Source organism: Propithecus coquereli, unplaced genomic scaffold (genome assembly GCF_000956105.1).
Source record: "Propithecus coquereli isolate 6110/MARCELLA unplaced genomic scaffold, Pcoq_1.0 Scaffold85, whole genome shotgun sequence".
Taxonomy (NCBI): Eukaryota; Metazoa; Chordata; class Mammalia; order Primates; family Indriidae; genus Propithecus; species Propithecus coquereli.
In genome coordinates, this window is record NW_012154729.1 from 3,230,834 (window position 1) to 3,253,509 (window position 22,676).

The following is a 22,676-nucleotide window of genomic DNA, read 5'->3' on the forward strand; positions in this document are numbered from 1 at the left end:
TTTTTTTTGAGACAGAGTCTCACTCTGTTGCCCTGGCTAGAGTGAGTGCCGTGGCGTCATCCTAGCTCACAGCAACCTCAAACTCCTGGGCCCAAGAGATCCTACTGCCTCAGTCTCCCGAGTAGCTGGGACTACAGGCATGCGCCACCATGCCCGCCTAATTTTTTCTATATATGTTTAGTTGTCTAGATAATTTTTTTCTATTTTTTTTTAGTAGAGACGGGGTCTCACTCTTGCTCAGGCTGGTCTCGAACTCCTGAGCTCAAACAATCCTCCTACCTAGGCCTATCAGAGTGCTACGATTACAAGCTTGAGCCACCGCGCCCGGCCACCACAGACTTCTTAATATTTCAAATTTAGTTTCCATCAATCATTATTTACTTTTGTCTAATTTAATTGAAAAATGTCTCTCGATATAATTACTCTCACACAGCATGCTCAGGTGTACTGAGGATCAATATCACACCTTTAGCTTTGAAAACAATGACTATTAACTTTTTAAAAGATTTCACAGAACTAGCTCCTCCAAAGTATTGAAATTGGTGTTAATTCTTCACAGTGTTTGTGCAGCTGCAGAACTTCCTATTTTTTTTCTCGAAATATTTCTTCTACTTCATCAGCAACAGATGAATTCATTAACTTCATTATTAATTCAAATGATTTATTCATTTTTGTAAGCCCTAAGGTTGTCTCACTAAGATCAGCTCTCTCTCTGTGTTCCGTAAAATGTAATCAATCTCTATTATAGTCATGAAAATGGTATTTGTCACTCTGCTGAGAAAAAAAAAAATCAATATATCTTCCAAAGCTGAACAGGCATTTAATGCAATGAATCGAAGACTGTTAGATAAATTTAACATGCCAAGAGTTTAGGACAAACTAATCGAAATTCAGAAAATTTACAGAAACTTGGCTGATGAAATATATAGATAAGGTATAGAAATTAGTATTTGGGCATTAGAATAGCCTATCATTTTCAATCCTGGTCAAAAAAAAAAATGGATTTAAGCAGGCAAATCTCCAAAGGGTCACTATTTTTAAAAACAAAAGTAAAATCCATACACCACGAAAGCATTTCTTGAACACGGCTGATAAAAAGAAAAGCTTTAGTCTCTTTTCCTATAAAATTTTCCAGGTAGAGAGATAATTTTAGAGTCACAAAATTGTAACAAACCTTAAGGATTAGAAATCTGTAGAGATGTTGTCCACAGAAATATGTTGTCTGAGCTTTACTGGGCTATAAATTATTGCAGAAGGCAACCACAGAGCAAAAATGGTCTCATAGAATTGTAGAATCCAAAGCACACCTTGCTAGACTCCTACTCAGACATCACCCTTGACCTGTTCTTGCAGCTTCTGTTTAGTTACCTTCAGCAAAGAGGAAGCTGGTGACCTCTTGCCCCTTGACAACCTATTTACAGAATAATCCTTCTAATTGGAAAATGCTGTCTTGAGTTAAAATCTACCTTTTTAAAAACTATCACTCTTTGGTTCTAGACCTACTGTGGAGCAACATAAACTCTGTTGCCTTTCATTTAAATCAGCCCCTTCCTGCTCAAGGTCAGCTATCATTTCTCCTGACTCTTTTCTTTTCTGGACATAACCTATCTAGTTCCTTCATCCATCTCTTACGGCACGCTGTTTACCAAAGGACATGGTTTTCAGAAAATCATGGCATTGTCTTCCCAAGACATTTCAATTTATCAATCCCTTTTTGATTTGCATCACCAAAAATAAACACAAGAAAACAAGCATATTGAATAAGAATAAAATCCAATAGAGAGCTCTGATTTACTGTAGTTGGAAACTGCATCTATATGGATAATAGAAAACTTAATTCCCTCTTTCTCTCTCATAACACTTTCATCGGATTTGCTTAGGGTTAAGTCTGTGAATGACTAGAATAGAAGCTGTATGAAGGCAGAAATTCTGGTCTGTTCTGTTCACTCTTCATCTTTAGCATCAAGCATATAGTAGGCACTCAATAAATACTCAATGAGTGAATACAGGAATAAATCAGTCAATTAAAGATGCTGGATCTTTGCTTATTTGTATTTTTAACAAGTCATGTCCCTTCTATTCTCTACTTATAAAATTGATTTTTTAAAATCTAAAAACTATACAGGGCTTCATGTGCTGAATATTCTCCTGTTGGTTTAGATGGAGTGTTTCTAATAGTTAAAACTATACCCAAAGGCATATAAGGAATGCATATGTATAAAGATGACTATAAAGTAATGGCCCTGGTCATCTTGTCATTGTCACACCCTATAGCCTCAACTACAAAATAAATCTCTCTCTATGGGTTAATTCATTCCACTTTTAATCCTGCTATAATTAATTATTTTATTTACTCTTCAAAATAACACTTATCATTTCCTACACGAGACAACTGAAGCACAGTAAGGTTAATAACTTGCTTGGGCTACATCATAAGTAAATTCCAGGGTTAGGATTCAAAATCAGGTACTTCAGAATCCAAATACCACATTCTTTTCACTAATTACATGTTTTCCTTTTTAGAAAATTTAAAGATAACATGAAAAGAAAAAAAAATGGTGAGGAATTCCTAAAGAGAAAACTTCTGGAATAATTTGTATCCACAGAGGTACAATTTCCCAAAAAGTTTATTATAATTGCCACTAGAAAATTATTTTCCTTAAGATACTTTCCCTTCTCTGCTCTACAGTCTCAAACAATTAGATAGCAAAATAATAAAACAAATTTCGACTTCAAAATTCAAGTCAAATTTTGAATTTTTATTCCTATGGCTAAAGAAGCTAATGGAAATAGAAAACAATAAAAAAGATTTAGGAGAGGGTAAACAAGATCCTTTTCATGGACTCCCTGTGAATACACTGTGTTTGCATGGTGACAAACCAACTACTCACTTCGACTTAAAAAAAAAAACTGTGAATGGAAAAAAAAAAAAAAATCAAGCCCTATACTTGATTGGTGGGAATGAGCCAAAATAGATTAGAGATGTTAGGGTACACTTTAAAATAACTAAAAATGTCGAATTGGAATGTTCCTAAAACAAAGAAATGATAAACATCTGAGGAAATGGATATCCTAGTTACCTTGATTTGATTAATTCACATTGCATGCCTGTGCCAAAACATCACATGTATCCTATAAAGATATATAACAATTATGTACCCATAATAATCAAAAATAAAAACAAAAAAGAAATCATGGAACTAAATTTTTTTTTTTTACTATTTTGGTGGATGTCACATCGAGTCAACACGAATGACAAATGTTTGTTTCACCTAGTGGGTTTCAGAAAGTAACTCCCTGTGTGATAAAAGATTTTAAAGCACTTTTGACCAATGAATTCAAGCAATTGCCAATTTAGTGGAAATATTACTTTCAAATAGGCTAACTAATATTTAACTGAGAAAAACTGGATAATCATTTCTTTGAATAATAGCATTATGATCACACAATGTACCAACCTTTTTAACTGTATTGAAAATTCACTTTCTTATTAAATAATAACACATGATGGTTCGTCTTCATTTGTAACAAAGCTATGGATGCTCGATTCATTTTATGACTTGCTCAAATACAAAATAAATAAGTGACCCATAGAAATCATTTATTAGATGACAACAATGAAAATCAAAGATTTTATTTTCTCTATGGGCTTAACCTGTCCTTCTGGTATTTATGAATAGGATTTTTATGCCTCCATTTAGTTTTGACACTTTCAAAAAATGCTTCTCATAGAAATTTAACTGTAACTTTCACCAAAATCACAAAGTTGCTTCATTTCTAAGATCACGGGATCAGTCAAGTTAATTAAATGTATTGATTTATATTAAACATGGCAGATAGTTAAACTATATCTTCCATAATGTTTCCTCTATTATAAGTCTCAGAGTGTAAATGATTGTCCATGTATATCAATTAATTAGCTAATAAATAACTTATCCAACAAATCTTTATAGACTACCCACTATGTGTCAAACACCGTGCTAGACCATCAAGATTCGAAGAAATAAGGCACAATCCTTTTCTTCAGGTAGCTACAGTCTTGTAGGTAAGTCATAAACATGAATATAAAATTTCAACACAGTGGGGTAAAAATAGCATTACAGAAAATGTTCACGGATGTTGCCAGCACCCAAAAAGGTGCCTATAACATAGTGGAAACTTTAAATATTTGTTGACTGGCAATGACAGTTGCATTAGAAACACAGAGGGGGTGCACCTACACCAAGGTAGGGCACCTGTGGTGGGGAATGGAATGATGGCTGAGCATGCTTGACTTTACTTATGTTTGTCTCCAGAATATTCTGACTTCATTCAGTATGCAAGAGAAAGGAGAAAGGGAAAAGGAAGGGGGGAAAGAAAAAGAGGAAGAGAAGACAGAACCCACATAGTTGTCCAGCTAAGGAGATTTTATTATAAGGTGACTGCTCCTACCTGGCAGGCTCTCAGTCTGAACCTTGGAAGAAAGCACAGGGGTTTTTTTTTTGTTTTTTTTTTTAATGCTGATTACATTGAGGCTCTGTGATATCAAGTGACATATTTGGACTTAAGTGGTTGAGGGCAGAACCTGGCCTGCAAGTTCAGTCTATAGTCCACTATGTCACACCCCCTAGAACAAATTAATGAAAAAGCTTTTTATACGCGAAGATAGACTTCAACATATTTCGGTGGCAGTAAATTAAAGGTTTGACCTAAGATGCCAACAGATCAGAGGAACTCTAGTATCAGCTGTATGCTTACAATGAAATCTTTATAAATAAATTTATAATGATCCCTTCCCAAAGGGCAATCATTATCACCCTGTACTAACCAGAATGCAAGGGAGAAGGCAAGCAATTACACAGATAGCTGTTGAGACAAAGTAATAATGGGCTCCTAGTTAAAACCCTATTCAAAAGATGAACTTTCTGAGAACTTATGTTACTACACAAACTCAAGAAAATTAAGTCACTGAACCTAGGTTTCCTCCATTTATGCTGCCTTACAAAATGAGGAATCTAGTGAAAAAAAAAAAAGAGAGAAGCTGATTCCTGTCTAAATATTTATCTTCTTTTAAAGCTGCCTTGGAATAAATTAAGTATTTCTGCCTAAACCTCAGAGATTGTAGTAAAAAGTAAAAGTGACCTAAGTCTTGACTATTCAATTTCTCCCACCCTACATTGCTACTTTGAGACATTTATATTTTGCCCTCTTGTCCTTCTGTCACACCCCTGGATCAGTCGCCCACTCTGGGTAAATTAATCAATCAATCTTCTCTACTCCTGTTCCCAAGCTATTCCATGATACTGAAAAAAATGACACCACTGGGAAGATTGATGCCACCACAAAGGGATGGCTTCCAGTCTCAACTTGGCACCTCACTGCCTCTCAGAAATTCTTTCACCTCCATCTACGCAAAGCAGCTGTCTCCTCTTGTCACCTCTCAGCTAACCACCTTGCTTCCCACTTTAGAATAAAAGAGCCCAAGGGGAGGAAATCTCTTCATTTTACCAGTTGACAATTGTCCTTAGCTTCTTCCTCCTATCTTGGGGGAGGGAGGTATACATTTTCCTCTCCAGGGCACTGGGCTGCATCCTCTTCCACCTCCCCGATGAGCTGCCCCATTAGGTAATGTGTTTCTCTTCTCTTTCTGTCTTTCATTACAAACATCTTTCCCTACTAATGTACCCAACTGTCTCACTTTCTCAAAAGCCTTCTTTGGATCTTACTACCTCTTGTAGACACCATCTTATATCCTTCCTTTACTTCAATACCAAATTTGTAGAAAAGGTAGGCTGCCTATCATTGCTGACTCAACTTCCTCAAGTCATATTCTTTAATTGATCCATTATAATATGGCTTACATTCCCACTAATCCACTCATTCTAAGATGACCACAATCTTTTTATTTCTAACCAAAGGAGGATTCCACTTCAGCCTGTCTTCATGCTACTTGGCAATTTAGTGAAATTTGACACCAATATGAGTTCCTTCTGTTCAAAATCCATTTTTGCCTTGGTTTCCCTGGTACTACTCTTGTCTAAGTCTCCCTTGCTTCATTCTATCTACTTTGAGCCTCCTCCATTCTACTCATCCTTTAAATGAGAGTTGGTTTGCCAAGGGTCCAGCTGGGGTGCTCTTCCAGGCTTCCATTCATTCTTCTGGATTAGGCACTGAGGGGAAAGGTGTTCTACTTCCACATAAATACTACCTCTCTATTCAACACTCGCCTGTCTCAAGAGGTAAAAAATAAGAATAAGACAGTTCACAACCTTTTGAGTTCCATGCCCAGATTACTAATCTCTAATTTCTGGAGATATCTACTAGGATTTCTTTTTGAGACAAGAGTCTCACTTTGTTGCCCTGCATAGAGTGCAGTGATGTCATCATAGCTCACTGCAACCTCAAACTCCTGGGTTTAAGAGATCTTCCTGTCTCAGCCTCCCGAGTAGCTGGGACTATAGGCACATGCCACAATGCCAGGCTAATTTTTCTATTTTTAGTAGAGACAGGGTCTCATTCTTGCTCAGGCTGGTCTTGAAATCCTGAGCGCAAGCAATCCTCCTGTCTCGGCCTCCCAGGGTGCTAGGATTATAGGTGCAAGCCACTGTGCCCCACCAAACTACTGGGATTTCTTATAGGTATTTTAGAACTTAATATTTATCCCTCTCCTCAACCTCATTAAATTGGCTTACCTCCAGTATTGATCACAGTGGCATTATCACCCATTTTACAGTCTTTTCAGCCAGAATACTCAGTGCCATCCTTAACTCCTCCTTCTCTGACCCATCCCATTCAACTGGTCACCAACAACTACTAACTCAGAAATGTTTCCTGAATCTAGCGTCTCTTGCTCATTACTATGCCTAAAATCAGCTGCTTACTATTTGAGGGGCTGGGAAAAATTTTCCTAACATTTCCCCTCTTCTCACTCTCCATGTCAGTATGAATATTTTTCCATGATTGACAGAGTTAACCATCCTACGAAAACAATAACAACACAGCATTTCAAATCACAAAGCTGTTTAAAAAATGAATTTTTTTTCATCTTTTGCTTGGATATTTTCTACAGGATTAAAAATCCAGATTCCTTTGCTTTGCATTCAAAGTTCTTCACCACCTGGTCTCATCCCCTCTTCCTAACTCACCGTTACCTCTTTTTCCTCACATGCGCATGCACGCAAAGCTCCACCATGTTGAAATTCCCCGGGTAGCTGTGGCATAGCTTTGCAGGTGTTCTTTTCTCTGCCTAGAAGGATTCTCCCCATGTCTTCATTCTGCATACTTCAGTAATCAGCTTAACATCATTGTTTTAGGTGAAACCTTTCCCAGTTATCCCACAGAGATTTACTGACACTAAATCCTCTCTAATTCTTCGTAGGGCAATTTATTGATTTTCCTGTCATCCCCACATGACAGTGTCCTAAGGGACAGAGCACTTATCTCACTCATCTATCTTTACAGCCTAGCACAGTGCCTGGAATATAGGAGGTAATCAGTAAATAGCATGTTGATAAATATTTTTAATAAATAAGTATTTTACATTAATCACGAAGATTAATGGTGGGAATTCAGATAGGGAAAGAAACTTAATTATTTTGATTTCAATATGTCCCTCATGTTATGAATTAGATAACTTTTATGAGTTAGATAAATCTTCACTTTTATGAATTAGATAAATCAGTCATAAAAGAAGTAGGTTTTTGAACCATTCTATAAAGTTTTAATTATGGTATAAAGTAGGACAGTTAACAAGATAGCCTGATAGCCAATAAATGCCTTTTAATTATATTATAAAATCTAATATGGTCACATATGTTTATATTATTCAGTCTACCTATCTGATTTATATATGAAGAATATAATGTACCATTAAATGCATTTACAATAGTTATAATGACCACTTTTATTAAAATACAATTTTAGAATAATAAAATGACTTCATGTATACATCAATATATAATTGAAATGGTTCACTCCTGCATGTATTAAATTTATGGTGTATTTATCCTCCTGGCAATGTATAAGAAAATGAACTGCTTTTCAGGTACGAAGATCTGACCATACTTTTTTTCCACCCTATCTGAAAATGTACAAATCATATTTAAAAATTTTTTATAATAATAACTTTATAAGTAGCAGTCATCTTAAATTCATTTTAAACACTCTGTCACAACAGTTCTATCAAAACTTAAATCCAGCTCTGAAAATCTGGGGGTTCTATTGAAAACTCTAGAAGAATAAAAATAAAAGTGATCTTAGTAAAACAAAAGCTACCTATGTGTCATCCACCCTTTTATCAATATGCAACAGCAACTTTGTACATTTGGTTAGTTAATGGATAAGAATAACCAAAGTTAGTAATACATGGCATTGTCACCATTTATATTTATGGTTTGCATGAAAGAAGCCATTTGCAATTCACAGGGAGAAGCTTGCAGTACTCAGTACAGCAGAAGACACACGTGTTACTCTCAGTTAGATGTCACTGTAAACCTGTTCTGTCTTTGTTGTCAGACCCAAGCATCTGCCAGTGCACTTCCATGGAAGAGATCTAAACACAGCCCTGTGCAGCTGTCAATTTCTGTTTAAACTTTTGTCAAAATCCAAATTCCTTGCAAGCAGCCACTCATTTGAGGAGATTGGCATTCATCATTGATTACCTAGGCATTCTTAAATCAGAACTGTTTTTATGCTCACTTGTGATTCTATAATCATAATAAGAATTAAATATTAATATTTTTCTAATTGCCTTGCAAGTGCCTTAAGGAAAACCATTACATTGATTTTTGCCTTAAACACCTCTGAATAATCTGCACAAATCAGACAACGAAATTTCACTTATTTCGAAGTATAAATCCCAGAGACAAAATGGGCATCAAGCAGTTTCCAATTACAATCTTTCATAAGCCATGACTAGCAAAGTGAAATCAAAGTGAACATAACATGAAGATTAAAATGAGAAAGGCTCTCTAACAAGGGTGCCCAAGATTTCCAGGAAAGTAATCCTTCTTGTATTACTTCCTTTACCATTTATTTCCTTCTCTAATCAGACAAAGTCCAAGTGTCATCTTCCATGCATCCAAACGCTGGGACCCGGGATGGCAATACATAAAAAGAAATCACTCATTTTCCCTATCCTCATATCCTGGATATAAACCAAATTGAAGTCTGAAACCATATGTATTAGGATATCCAAGATATGGTGAAAATAAATATAAAAAATAAATATAAGTGACCCCTTTCAGAAAATGTAATTTTTCTAGGAACCTCTTTTTGCTTCATATTCACAAAAAGAAATGCAATGCTCAGAACCCCTTTTTAATTGCTACTACAAAAGCCAAAAGTAAAAGGTGAGGTTTTTATGATACCACACCCCATTACACATGAAGGTAATTGTGCTAATAATGCTTTCAAGGTAATATTTTAATATTATGATGAAAATGCTAACATAAAATAGGAAGTATATTTTAGGAAACCTAGTCTTTAAAGTTTGCATTAAACCTAGTCATTAAAGTGTGTGTGTCTGTGCATTCTTAATCAGGTATTTATATCTACTTTCAGTTGGCTTGAGATTTAATATGCTTTAATAAGACAGAGCCATAATAATGAACGATTAACAAGGTTCACATTTCTCGCTGAGCTTAAGAAAATTTCTGGGAGTTTATTAAAAATAACTATAAGCTCAGCAATTGCATATTTGCGGTTTTAAGGAACTCTGAGGGTTGACAGCCAATAAAAGTGTGTTTCAGAAGGCTTCATTTGCATGGATAAAAATCACGCTGGATCTTAATAAAATGTAGAGAATAAGAAACAGGACCAAAGGAATAGATCCCAGTGGAATGAGTGAAGTGGGGGACAAAGCAAGAAAAGGTGGGCGGAGGTTAAGATTTTGAGTTTGATGCATTACGTGATGGAAGCTACCTGAAATTTCTGAACAAGGGAGTAATACATTTAATATAGAAGTCAGCACATATGACTCTTAGGGTTGCATTAGGTTTTATAAAAGGAGAAAAAAGATGAGAGAGTAAGCAAAGTGTCTTAGCAGTCTAGTGACAAGGAACATGGATTATCATTTACACCATTCCGTACTCTAGCCCAGTATTCTGTCTCTGAGCACCAAAAAATATGGTTCCCTTACACGACGTCAACTTGAATTTCAAACGCTAGAGACGTATTTACTCTCCTTTATTCATCTGAACCTGACCTCTAGTCCACAGGTCAGAGTTCACAGATTCGAGGTGGGGAGGGGAGTGTTATTATTTCACTCTGACCCACACTGTGTCATTGCTGAATATTTGAACTAGGTTCATAATAATAAATATAAGCATCTGAATTTCCAGCTTTAAAATGAGATCCTTAAAAATTTAGAAGTTAAAATTAGATCTGGCATTGCTGTATCTATAGTCTCACGTGACAACAAGTTGTCTTGATTTTCAGGCAAGATATGCCTTCTCTAGTTTGTCACAGTCCCCACTATTCCATGTCATGGCCCTTGAGCTCATTGGAGTTCACCGTCCCTGATCTTGACATTCCACAAATGATGTATTTTGAGATAATTTTTTTCCTAAATGGTTTGCCAGTTAGCAATGCACGGTTACAGTCTTTATTTCTCAAAGTGCTTATTTTTTTTTTTATAAACACCACACCTTTTGTCCTGGAATTCTAACAAATAAATAAATAAATAAAACTAAAAAGGAGAAGTTTTGAAACATCCCCTTATCTCCCTATGGATTATTTACTCATTTTCATTTTTTAAAACAAAAGCCTCCCTTTTGTCAAAGTTCTCAGAGCTAAAATTGAATAAGTATAAGCTTTTTTTTTTTTCCTAATTAAATGCTATCTTCGGTGTGCCTTGTCTTGTAGGTCCTTGGAGTCAAAGCTAAAGTCCTACTATATGGTTATAGGAGTTCAGTAACTACTGATGAATTTTAGCATAGGGGAAGAAGGAGATAAAAATAATCATCAAATGCTGCATTTTTGAAACACGAAGGAAGCTGCTGGCAACCCATATGGCAAAGACAGGCATTAAGGAGATAGCAAAAGCATAAACAAAATTTGCTTTTGCCACACTAACTTTTAGCTGTTGTCCAGATGCAAGGAACATGATGTGGAGAAGCAAAAAAAAAAAAAAAAAAAGAAAGATTCCATGAAAACAGTTGTTCCATCATGAATAAAAAGAGCCCAAGGAAACCGACACTGTACAAAAATATTGACATAAGCATTTACCGTTACTACATTTAAAACTCTCATTTATTTTTTCATATCTAGGCTAAATGTCAACTGCTTGGTGAAGTGCTTTCTGACTACGCATCCTACACTTGTCACTTCTTCCACGTTTATTCTAGCAGGTGCTACAGTGTTCTACACCTCAGCATCCATGTGCCTCCCCAACTAAGCTGGAAACTCCCTGAGGGCAGAACCACGTCTTCATAATTCTATCTCCAAGATCTAGCAATTTCCCACAGGGCCTGGCATAGAGCAGGTACTCCAACAATGAATATTCAATGTATGAATGATTACATTAAATTTAAACAATGGATTCGATACCAAGACAGGGCATTGCTTAAGAATAAAAATGGAGCTTCATTTGAATTTCAGAGTCCTAAGATCGCCAATGTAATAGTCAGCAAAGGCTCCATTTTGAGGAGAAACAGAGTCCTTTGTAGCTTTTGCCATTATTTTTATCTCCACTGATTGCAGAGAAAGGTCTACATTAACACGGCTTTAACACATGTAATGCGATGATTGATCCAAACAGATCATCTGATCTAGTACCTCTTCCTCGAAGTTAAAGCCCAGTCAAGATTAACCATCAATGGCACTAATTCAGAGGTAATGCAGTTTTCCAAATTGTACTGATGTGCTTGGAGGGGTGGGCCAGGAACCAAGATAAACCAAGTTCCATCTTGAAATCTGGTGTGTTATGTTGCTAGATAAACATGAAAAATAGCAATTCTTGCATTTTCTGTTTATTATGCCCTTTTCTCACATCTATTTTCTGCAGAAATTTCTATAGGTAGATGTGGACATAGGTGCGTGCTGCAGTCCCCGTTATCCCTGGGGAAACATATGCTCGCTATTTTTCACGGCCATTCTATTTTAAGATTTGCTTTCGGGAATGCTGAGACAGGGACTGATGCTAGGCTAACTGGCTCTGCCTGGCAAAGAGAACCAGGCAACAAGCATTTCGCTAGTGCTACTGTGGGAACTAACCAGAAGTGTTTGCTTTGCTGGCTTTGTTATCATGCATCTTTTAATTTCTTTAACCTACTTGGATACAGTGGGAAAGAATATTAATTAATCAACACAACGATGAGCCTGTCCTCTGAGAGAAAGCAATATACCTGCAATATAGTGGTATCTCTATTATATCAAATAAGCTAATTTACAGTGGTCTGCATTTCTTGGTCATGTAGATTACGAGACAGTAGTCTTTCAAATATGCATTCTGCACAAAATTAATTCCTATGCTTATATTGTTAATACATATAATTTAACTTTGGTTAGATTTTTAAAAACCACAAAAACTAGGCGCAGTGATTTTTAGCTTTTAGCTGTATTTTAGTATATTTTCTACCTGGGTATCTGAGGTCTCACTGGTAAATATTGAAATTAAATCCATGGCTATAAGACTTTTGCTAATGAATGAGGAAACTGTCTTATCTTCAGCTAGGTTATATTCCAAAGTCCCAGAGCAGTGCGCCCCAAGCTTTGTTCATTGATTGGTGCTGAGTCAAGCAGTGTTGTTACCCGTTCACCACAAAATAGGCACAGAAATTGTGAGCAAGCATTTCAATGTGACACTAATTTCACGATTGTCGAATCTAATAATAAAAAACGAGTTTGTGTTTTGTATGTCTCTTAATTTTATTTCTCTAGTAATTCAATTTTATTCTATTTTATGAAAGTATTAATCCACAATAGATTGTAAATTAAAAGACAAAGAAAAAGAAAGATCCTTCCTAAGAAACACTCAGAAAGGCAATGCAGTGTAGTGTGCAGGGTCAGGCCAAACTGGATGGGATTCATAGAGCCGTGTGGACAGGTTACGTGAACACTGTGTCCCAGTGGCCTCAGATGCAAAATGCACATAATGGTATCTGTATCCCAAGATCCTTGGGAAAATCCAGTACATACTGGCTTTGGCGTCAGAGAACTCTCCAGTTTCCTCAACTGTGAAATGGATATAATAATACCCGTGTCACGGAGTGGTTTAAGGACCAGATAACTCAAGCTCACGTCTGTAGCTCAGTGCCTATTCAATGTCTAGCAAAAACCCAAAGTTGGCAGTTTATCATTATTGAAAGTATCTTAAGCACAGTGGGTCCTCAATAAACATTAACTTTTATTTTCTCTCCCTTGTGTAGAGGATTCTGAAACTATGATGCCTCATGATCTCAGCTCAAACATTTGAGTGACCCGGCAGCAGTATCTCAGCCTGACTGTGCCATGTACCGATGCTCTAAAGAATGGTCTGGACTTTGGAGAAACAGTTTGTGGATGTGGCCCATCAGTACAGGCCACTTGTGTTCACCAGCGAACATTTCTCCTCTTATATTTACATCTGAGAATATTCTCCTCAGGGCTGTCTCTGCGTTAAACGATGTGATGCTGGGAGAAGACCATGGACAGCCATATCATAGGAATGCACAGAAGGGCTATTTCAGGTAATGGGGGAAAATGTCAAAGAGAGATAATCCCGTAATCTTGCACAAATTACTAAACATAATGTGTCTTTCATGCCTGCTCTTCAAAGAAAAAAAATTACATGAGGGGGTAGTTGTGATGGGTAAAAAGAGGACCATAAAAGCTCTGCACCACTTTTGAGTTTGCAAAACACTTTGATTTAATTTGATTCTCACAACACTACGGGCAGAACTTTCTAGTCCCACCTCACTGATAAACTTAGGCTGAAAAACTAAATGGTTTTCCAGGCATATATTGCTAATGAAGGCATACCTTAAACTCGAATGCAGTCCTTCGAATTCTAAAACCCATGCATAGAAAATATAGGTGAAGCAAGTTACATTTTAAAGAAAGAATATTGCAGGAGAAGGTCTCAGAAAAATAGCTTGATGTGTGAAAAAATCTGAATCATGAACACAGACCTTTGTGAAAGAAATATAATAGGCAACCAAGAATGAATATATGGATAGGATGTGAGTAGAAAAAAATTGATGTATATCCAAAAATAAAGAAGACTATTTGGAAAAATGTTCAAAGGGTTACAGCTTGTGTCTAAGGCATAACTAGATTCAAAACCCATAGGCATAAATGGAGGGGAAAATGGAAAAGCTGACAGACATTCCTAAATGGCCCCAGGCTTAGTGAGAGAGGCAGCCTTTGAGGATGTCAGATAAACCCCACAGAGAGCCCTAGCGGGCACTTTCAGCTGCAGAACTAACCTTACCCCTTGGCCCAGTTAACCATTCCCTCTCTGGGGAACTCTCCAGAAGGCCAGGGATAGATCACACTGTCAGACAAAGTCCTCCAGCTGCTACCAGATGCCTGCAATCTCATCAGCTCAGTGTTTGACCCTTGATAAGAGGTCAGTAACCTTTATAAGGGCAGCACTTCAAATGTTCTCAGTCATCTATACCTTCATGTGGATGAATTTCAGGTCCTGCCTTGAAAGGTGGTGCTAGCAGTGAAGGGAAGCAGAGACGCAGGGCACTGGGCATTGACGGGAATAAGAAGGGAGTGCACCTTCTCAATGAGACCTGGCAATGCTGCAGGAAGGCATTGCCTTTTCACAATTTTCCCCACAAGTAGGCAACGTATTTTGAGTAATAAAGTATTATATAGAAAAACTGAGTATTTGGGGTATGTGTGTCTATGCAAAGACAGGCAATAAATAATAGCAATACTAAAGATCACTGCTAACGTTCATTCTCCTCTTACTACATGCGAAGCACTGTGCTTGACGATCATTATCCCATTGAATCTTTACAGCCCCCTATGGGGGTTTACTTTCCTCACTTTATAGATGAAGAAGCAGGTTTAGAAACTGTTTATACAGCTTGTAAGTGGTAGAGAAGGAATTCGAACCAGTCAGTGCAATTCCAGTTTAACCACTACATTTGTGAACTACATTTAAGCTGCAATATTTTCATCATATCACATATATGCACACACACACACACACACGCGCATCAATATTCTAGACCCTGTTGCAAGGAAGCCAGAGCCCCTTATTATTATAACTTTTTAAAATAATAAAGCAATCATGATATATAATGGAACAAAATGCAAAATATGAGTGAATTTCTAAGCTAAAACCCAAAGCGTCAAATTAAAAATGGTCTTGCTTTGCTACCTGATTAGGGCAACATGCATAGGCCCTTTGGAATTTTTGTTCTCTCCCCTCTACTATTTTTATTACTTGGCTGAAAAATTTGGACTAAGTATGCACATATAAATATGTGTATGTAGGGATCTGACCTGGATCATGGACCCTTGATCTTCATATTTAAAAATGAATCTGTCCAAGGGGTCTGTTATCTTTATATCATGTTAGAGAGAAATGGTGCCTCTTTCTTTATAGCTGTAAGCTCATTAATAGCATAGTGGGTCTCTATAAACCACAGCAGCTAAAGGGTGACTGCTTCTTTCCCTCTCTCTCACCATGGCAATTATATTGCAATTCACATTTTGTGCGATTATTTGATTCAAAGACAAAAGACATTTTATTCTCTAGCATTTTTTATTTAATGAGCAAAAGAAACACACAAAAAAATCATCCTTATGCCCTACCTCTCCAAATTTTACCCTCAATCATGACTATCTTTGGAAAAGGTTTCAAAAACCAGAAAACACAAGCAAACATAAGACCTCATGCTGTTGGATAGTGAGGAGGCCATTTATTTAGTACACTAGAGTGCAATGGAGGTTGCCGGGTCCAGTGTCTGAATGAATGTGGCCATATCCATGGCAGTGCTACTATAGTCGAACGGACAAATACATGGTATCTTTGAAATATTTTCAACTTATTGATCCTGAACTTTTCTTTAGAAAATAAATGAGTATCCAAAATTCTTCATGGACCCAAGGGACATTTATAAATAGAAAATCTTTGTCAACTTGAAGCCAGATTGGCTTACAGAATTTGTCTAACTGCTAAAATAGAAAGGACTTCATGCCCTTGGAAAGATTCTAGGTATAGTCATGGCATGGGCATCCATTAGCTTTTAATCATTTATGTAGTTCTTGCTAAAACTTTGAAAAATTATTTTATTTTTTATTGCATTCTCTGTTAACTTTTGATCCAATCTGATAAGAAATATCCATAGGATGGTCATAGAATATAAAATAAAACAAACCAGGGTTACAGTCTATGGCAAGATGGCACACGTACAGGCTCTCACTCTACTGAAAGAAGAGGCTTTGTAAAATTTATTCGAACATATGAGCATGTGGGCTCCAGCTGAGAAACATTTCGATTCATTCAAAAAATGAGTTATGTTATTATCACAATAATCTGACATCTCTCAGAACTTTAGTCTTCCCACTGTAAATGTATATTGCATTTATCTTTCCAAGATGACTTTTATATGGGGATCTAAGCTTCTTTAAAAATAAGTTCCACATGGATACAAACTAATGTTATTCATCCCAATTTCACCACTCCCAGAGGAAATCCCCTCTGCAAAGACAACTACACTGCCTGCTGCTGCTCAGAGAGAAGGGTTAATGCCTTTCGTCACTCTTTCTGCCCCTGAAGTTTTCATCTGCACAGAACAGACAACGAGGCACCAACGTGGCAGAGTGAGAGGCCAAAAGATCAAGAATCAATATAGTGATGTGCTTTGTGATATCTGCTTGATTAGGTGACTTTCACAAAATACATAAGAGGTTTATACTTACCATAAACAGTAATCAAATGAACAGAACACTGTGAAAGCAAGTCTCAGTGTCTTGTTCTAATAGAAGCAAACAATGACATGTAAAATGTTCTATTTGAGGTACTTCACAAATATGTCTACCTAATGGGGATTTTTACCCCACATATCTAATTTTTAATAACCCATGAGTTATTATTAAAGCTATTTGGTGTTCTTCTACTACATTCCATTTAGGTAGTGGTAGGAAGTAGCCCCATTTCATACTAGCTAGAAGGGCACACCTATTTGGGATGAAAAATCCACCATAGCTAATCCTCGAAAGTGAAATTTCTCCATCCTATAATCAGGAGTTGCTGGGCATTTGATTAAATACCCCAGGCATTTGATCCCCAACCTACTTTTCATTTCTCCCCCCAACTGGCAAACAAGAGAAATCGGACTAAGAACCTGAAGAGACAAAGTGTGTTCTTTAATACAGAAACGCTTTTACCTGCCGTCCTGCTGTGAACGAAATGGGCTGGGCTTTCAAAATGTTAGTCAGCTTAACTCCCAGTTGGTGGCACTGGGAAAATGCAGCCATGCAGTCTTATTGCTCTGTTTCTGTTCTTTAACTGCCAACTGGAATACAATAGAGGAGTCAAATGGAAACAACAGAAAGATGGATCCAGAAAGAACCAAGAGGATGACAACAAAGCAAGCGAAGAAAATGATAAGATTCAAAAGACACTGTGTCAGCAAAGTTGGCATCCCAGACTATTTTCACATTGGAGACAATTAAGCTTCAATTAACTGCCACTTCCCCTTAGAAATTCGTGGTATTTTACAAATCACAAATTATCTAGTAGATATTCATCCCTGCAACATTTTAAGAGAAGTCATATGATATGTTTAACCCGAAGGGAGAATGGCCACACCACCACATTGCTCAGATGTGGATAATATATGTTTTATGTATTGGGAGAGATTTTAGGATAAACAAACAGGGTCAAAGTGTTGAACTCATTATTTTTGGACTACAAAGAGAGTAACTTCATTTCAATAGATTATAGTATATGTAGTAAATATAGAGGGCTAGAGATTTGAATATCCTCATATTGTATCAACAGGTACCTGGAACTTTACTTCTGAACAGCTTCTCCATCATCTCACCATTGTCTTTTGTACTTTTTTACTTCTCATGCAGACATTTTGTTATGATTAACAGTAGACACAAGGCTGACACTTACCACAAAATCCCTCTTTCCCCTTTTAACTTTAGAACATGTCAAAGTATGTGTGCCATTGTCTTTGGTTTGTGCACATTTAAGAATTCACACATCAAAAGATAAACTTCAAGGGTTAGAGAACAACATGCCTTCCCTCCCAAATTATAATGTACATAATTTATATTTTATTTAAATATATTGCCTGATATTCTAAATTACAGTTTTATAAGCTGAAAAGTATGGAAAACCAGTAAAAATAATGTGATTTATACAGAAATAAAATTCATTAAACAGCTTGGCTTTAAATGTCTCGAATTGGTCACAGTTTAGACAATATATATGAAGCTTTGTATTATAGGTTTATGTATCAAATTGATAAATATCAACCTTCTTGAGGCTAAAATAATGATAAATAAAATCAAATATAATCTCATCTTATGGGATATGATAAAATCTTACCTCATCAGATGTGATATCCAAAATGTTTAATTTTCCCTGTGATTTTATTAATAACATGTTAGGATTCTTCTAATAGAGAGTCTTTTTATATAGAACACTGTCTTTGGGTGTAATCAGGGTCAGGATATTAATTAGGTGATCCAAAGTTAGAGTACAAATTGTAAACAACTTTTGTTGTTGTTGTTTCAACCAATCTGAAAGTTCAGGATAAAGAAAAAAGAATAAGAATTTTCCACTGGCCAGCAAAAAGGAAAAAAAAATCAATACTAAGGTCATTATGTACATTGCTGTGAACTTGCTAGCATTTTATATTTTAATTTTCTTATAAATTAATTTTTGATTCCACAAATTACTAAAACTCAAATTATATCTATCTCCAGACAAAGCAAGGTGGTAATTTGGCAATTTTCTACTTTGAGGCCTGAATTATCTTCCTTAATCATCTATTCTGCTCAACTTCATTATAAAAATGATCGATTTACCACCTTACTTCACCTGAGGAAGACAATACTGTAGAATGTGGGTCCCCAGATAGAACAACCAAATGCTACCTGGGGACAGATGAACATGTGTGTGTAAGTAACTCAAATTGTTCCAATTATTCTTTTGCTTATAAAACAATTTCTATATGAGTTCCAAAAGCATATACTTTGAAGCAAGATCCATTAGCATACAACATTTTCTTCTTGTGGAAGCCAACTCACAATAAATCTCTTACCTTGTAGAGAGATGGAACAGCACAGGGCTCATAATAGGATGAGTGATGCATAAAATGTTCTTCAGCTGACTTCCCGTGGGATTTATATTTCCAAACCTAGGAACACCGTCTGCCTGCACGGATGGAATGCTAAGCAATGCAGTAAAACAACCAATGCGCTATGTATAGTTTTTCGACTTAGGGAAATTTAGAAGAAACTATAAAATAAGTAAACAAGCAAGCATATGTCTAAAACTTATAGCACAAATTAGCTGGAAAAATACACGGCTTAAATAAGGAAGCTTAGTGATAAGCTGACATTTTTAGTGTGATTGTGTAAATAATATGCTTTTACTTAGAAACTGAAGAGTTATTGCATTCTTGGTTATATATTTAAGAGAGAAATTGTATTATTGTATAACGCAAGTATTCTTCAAGGAAATCACTGGATCTGAATTACAGATAAAACGTTGGTCAAAGAATCAATGTTTTTTTTTCCCCCCAAAGTACCCCAAGAGAATAAAGAGAAATGAATCTAAGAAAAATAAAATGAGAAAATTTTACATGTTCAAATTCTAATTACATTTCCTCATTTATTTGTTTGAAAAAATTATCCTTAATTTTTTAAAAATATAGTTTCAAATCAGACTTGTTTCCAGTCTAAATTTAGCCTCCATTCATTGTGTCATATTTCTTCAGGCATGAGAAAGAAAATCAATGCCCCTACTCACCTTTGGAAGAATTTCACTGCCAAGTCTCCATGGTTCTGTGGGATCCAATAATCCGTGGCTCAGTATTGATTTTTCAAAGACACCTGTAGAAACAGCCTCTCCTTCCTTTCTAACAAAATATAGCAACAAAAATCGTGTAGTTTCTGAATGAATTAAGCACAGGCTATTAAGCACAACTTCATCCTGCAAGGAAATGTGGTTTATATTTTCTAAGAATGTTAACTTTGCTTGATTTTTCTGAGCCATTTAACAACTGTTTAAAGGCAATGTGAACATCTATTTTCAAAGTTAATTTGAACATAATTTTTTTTTAGGTTTCTGGCAGCTAACTCATGTATTGCAAATAGCATTTATTTTTCTAAGGAAATAAACGAACGGTAAAGCTTATCCAAGTTCAATTCACAATTGCAAAATATTTCCAAAATCAAGACCTTTTTTGAATATATTTTAAAAAAAAACACAATCATGCTTTTAAAATCTAACGCTTTGGTGAGCGAGAGGACCTTCAATGGAGTAGAGTAGAGTACATCAAATCCTAGGAGAGAGAGTGGGTTAAATTTTGGGTGTATTTTACAGCATTAAAAGAGTTGGAAGAATAGGCAAGAACCAGCAGCCTTCCCACTTTCCTTGACAAACACAAATGCAAAAACACACCCCAAAAACTCATGTTTCCAGCATTCTTCACACACCTGATTTAAACCTCAAAGGTATTTGTTTCACCCTGGGCAGACTTCTTTGGGCATGTCTGAATATATTCCCTGCAGCCATTCTGCGCTGAGTGGAGTAACTACAGTTGGCAACCTACTCCATCACTCACTCCATCAGCTTGAGAATCTGCAAAATAAAAATGCAGTGTTAAAAAAACAAACAAACAAACAAACAAAAAAAACTTCCTTTTACATTTGCCTCTCCCAGTAAAATCCTAGGGAAGAAAACACAAAGCAGGTTGTTTCCCACAATACATGTGACATCTTAGTTAAAAGTGACAGGACCATGTTGCACTCTGACAGGTTTAGTGTTAAGATCTGACAGATATAAACCTGTAAGAACAACCTCCCTGCCACAGATATTTAAGCTCATGTGAAAACTTTGATTTGATAGTCCCTTGATTAGCTTTTGCAACAGTGAGTACTACTGCCTTTCAAGTTCATTATAAATTACGCTATTCATCACATTACTGTCTATTTAAGCTCCCATTTTATTAAAATGCAGGCATTTTAACTACTCATCAAACCTGTGCACATTTTTGAGTTAAAGAATTAGATCAATCCAAACTCCACTTCTCAAGGGAGAGGTTCCATTGTTTATCAGGCCATGTCTACACTGGCTGAGCAAAGCGCTCTGTTCAGAAGGAGAAGCGCCTTTGGCAGCTAGAGTCCACATAGCTGACCCATGGATGCTCGGGTGGAGCTTCTTCACCTAATTACACAAGTGCAATGAAATTACCAAACATTTGATGAAAATGACCCATGACGACAAAAAAGCATGACGTGATGGTTGTTCTAATCTATTCACATGGTAGTCACTTACAGTGTAATTCAAAGGACCTATAAGAATGAGAAGGAAGAATGATTACACTTTACACTAGAAGATGAATGTGGGTATTGCAACAGTTGATAAGTCAACATTTGGTTTAATCCGAGTCATTCTTCTTAAACAAGACAGTAGTGGCACAATTTTAAAATGCAATACTTTTTCCTAACTGGTCTGGGTTAAACTCACAACTCTAATCGTATATTTATGGAGAAAAATCCTCAGGGTTTAAATAATTGAAAATAAGATTTCGCTCTTACAAAAAATAATGGGTCAGAAGGTAATCAATATTTTAGAGGAAATATTTATACTCTTCTGATGGTTCAAGATTCAGGAACAACTATGTATGTATTCTATTCTGGCGATAGTACAGTGCCCTCAAATCTTCTTGAACATTAAGATTCTTTTAGCAATTTTTAGAATAAAAAGAGGTTTAGCAGAAAAGTTATACTAAACAGCTGTGAAATTACAGGGTTTCCCTTCCATCCACCCAAACACACTCCACCCTGTGACATAGCAGATACAACACTAACCACCTTTGGCATTATGCCAGCCTTCCCCATAGGTGAGCTGGCAGAATTGGACCAAATTGCCTTGAAGGAACAAAACCTGTCTCTCCTTTGTGAGTGCCTTAAAGGGCTTCAGAGAGCATCCATTTCAATTCACTGAAGAGAGAAGTGAAGATTTAAATGTGTGGGAATCTATCAGAACTATGATCTTCGAGATATACTTACTTCTACCAATATCACCCCCAAATAAATTATTTAGGTCAAACTCCAAATACCAGTTTCCACAATCACTTGGACTTTGTGGGCAGGAGTATTTCATGTGTTTGTCAGTCCTAGCTTCAGATTTTCAAGATAAATGTTCAGTCTGTTTCAGTTTGATAATTGTGTGCAATCTTTAATATCAAATCCCCTTTTGCTGGCTGCAAAATTCCCACTGCAGACTGAGTCATGACAACATATGGGTTCGTAAGTTTTTAAATGACAATTCAAATTATAAAACAAAAGAAACCTAAGTTGTCTAAGAATTGCCTTATTTAGCAAAGTTAATCTAAGGACAGTTGAATCTTATATCTTCTTTTCCTATATGAAAGCCCTGAGGGTTTCTAAATATAAAACTACTGTCAACATCTTTGCCACAATAATCTTTGATGAGGATGATGATGATGAGATAGCAAACACCCTCATGGTACTTAACTTTGTGCCTGTCCTCAATGCCTTGCATA

General features: G+C 36.2%; 1 long non-coding RNA gene across 1 annotated transcript in view; it reads right to left on the minus strand.

Moving 5' to 3' along the window:
- LOC105826099 overlaps window positions 1-20,746 on the minus strand; it is a 63,699-nt gene extending 42,953 nt beyond the window's left edge. Inside the window, exons 1-5 of the long non-coding RNA XR_001138296.1 lie at window positions 20,602-20,746; window positions 19,913-20,021; window positions 19,203-19,315; window positions 18,485-18,678; window positions 17,311-17,438 (exon numbers count right to left, since the gene is read on the minus strand). This is a non-coding gene — a long non-coding RNA (uncharacterized LOC105826099). The remainder of the gene's footprint in view (window positions 1-17,310; window positions 17,439-18,484; window positions 18,679-19,202; window positions 19,316-19,912; window positions 20,022-20,601) is intronic.
- Between the last annotated feature and the right edge of the window lie 1,930 nt (window positions 20,747-22,676).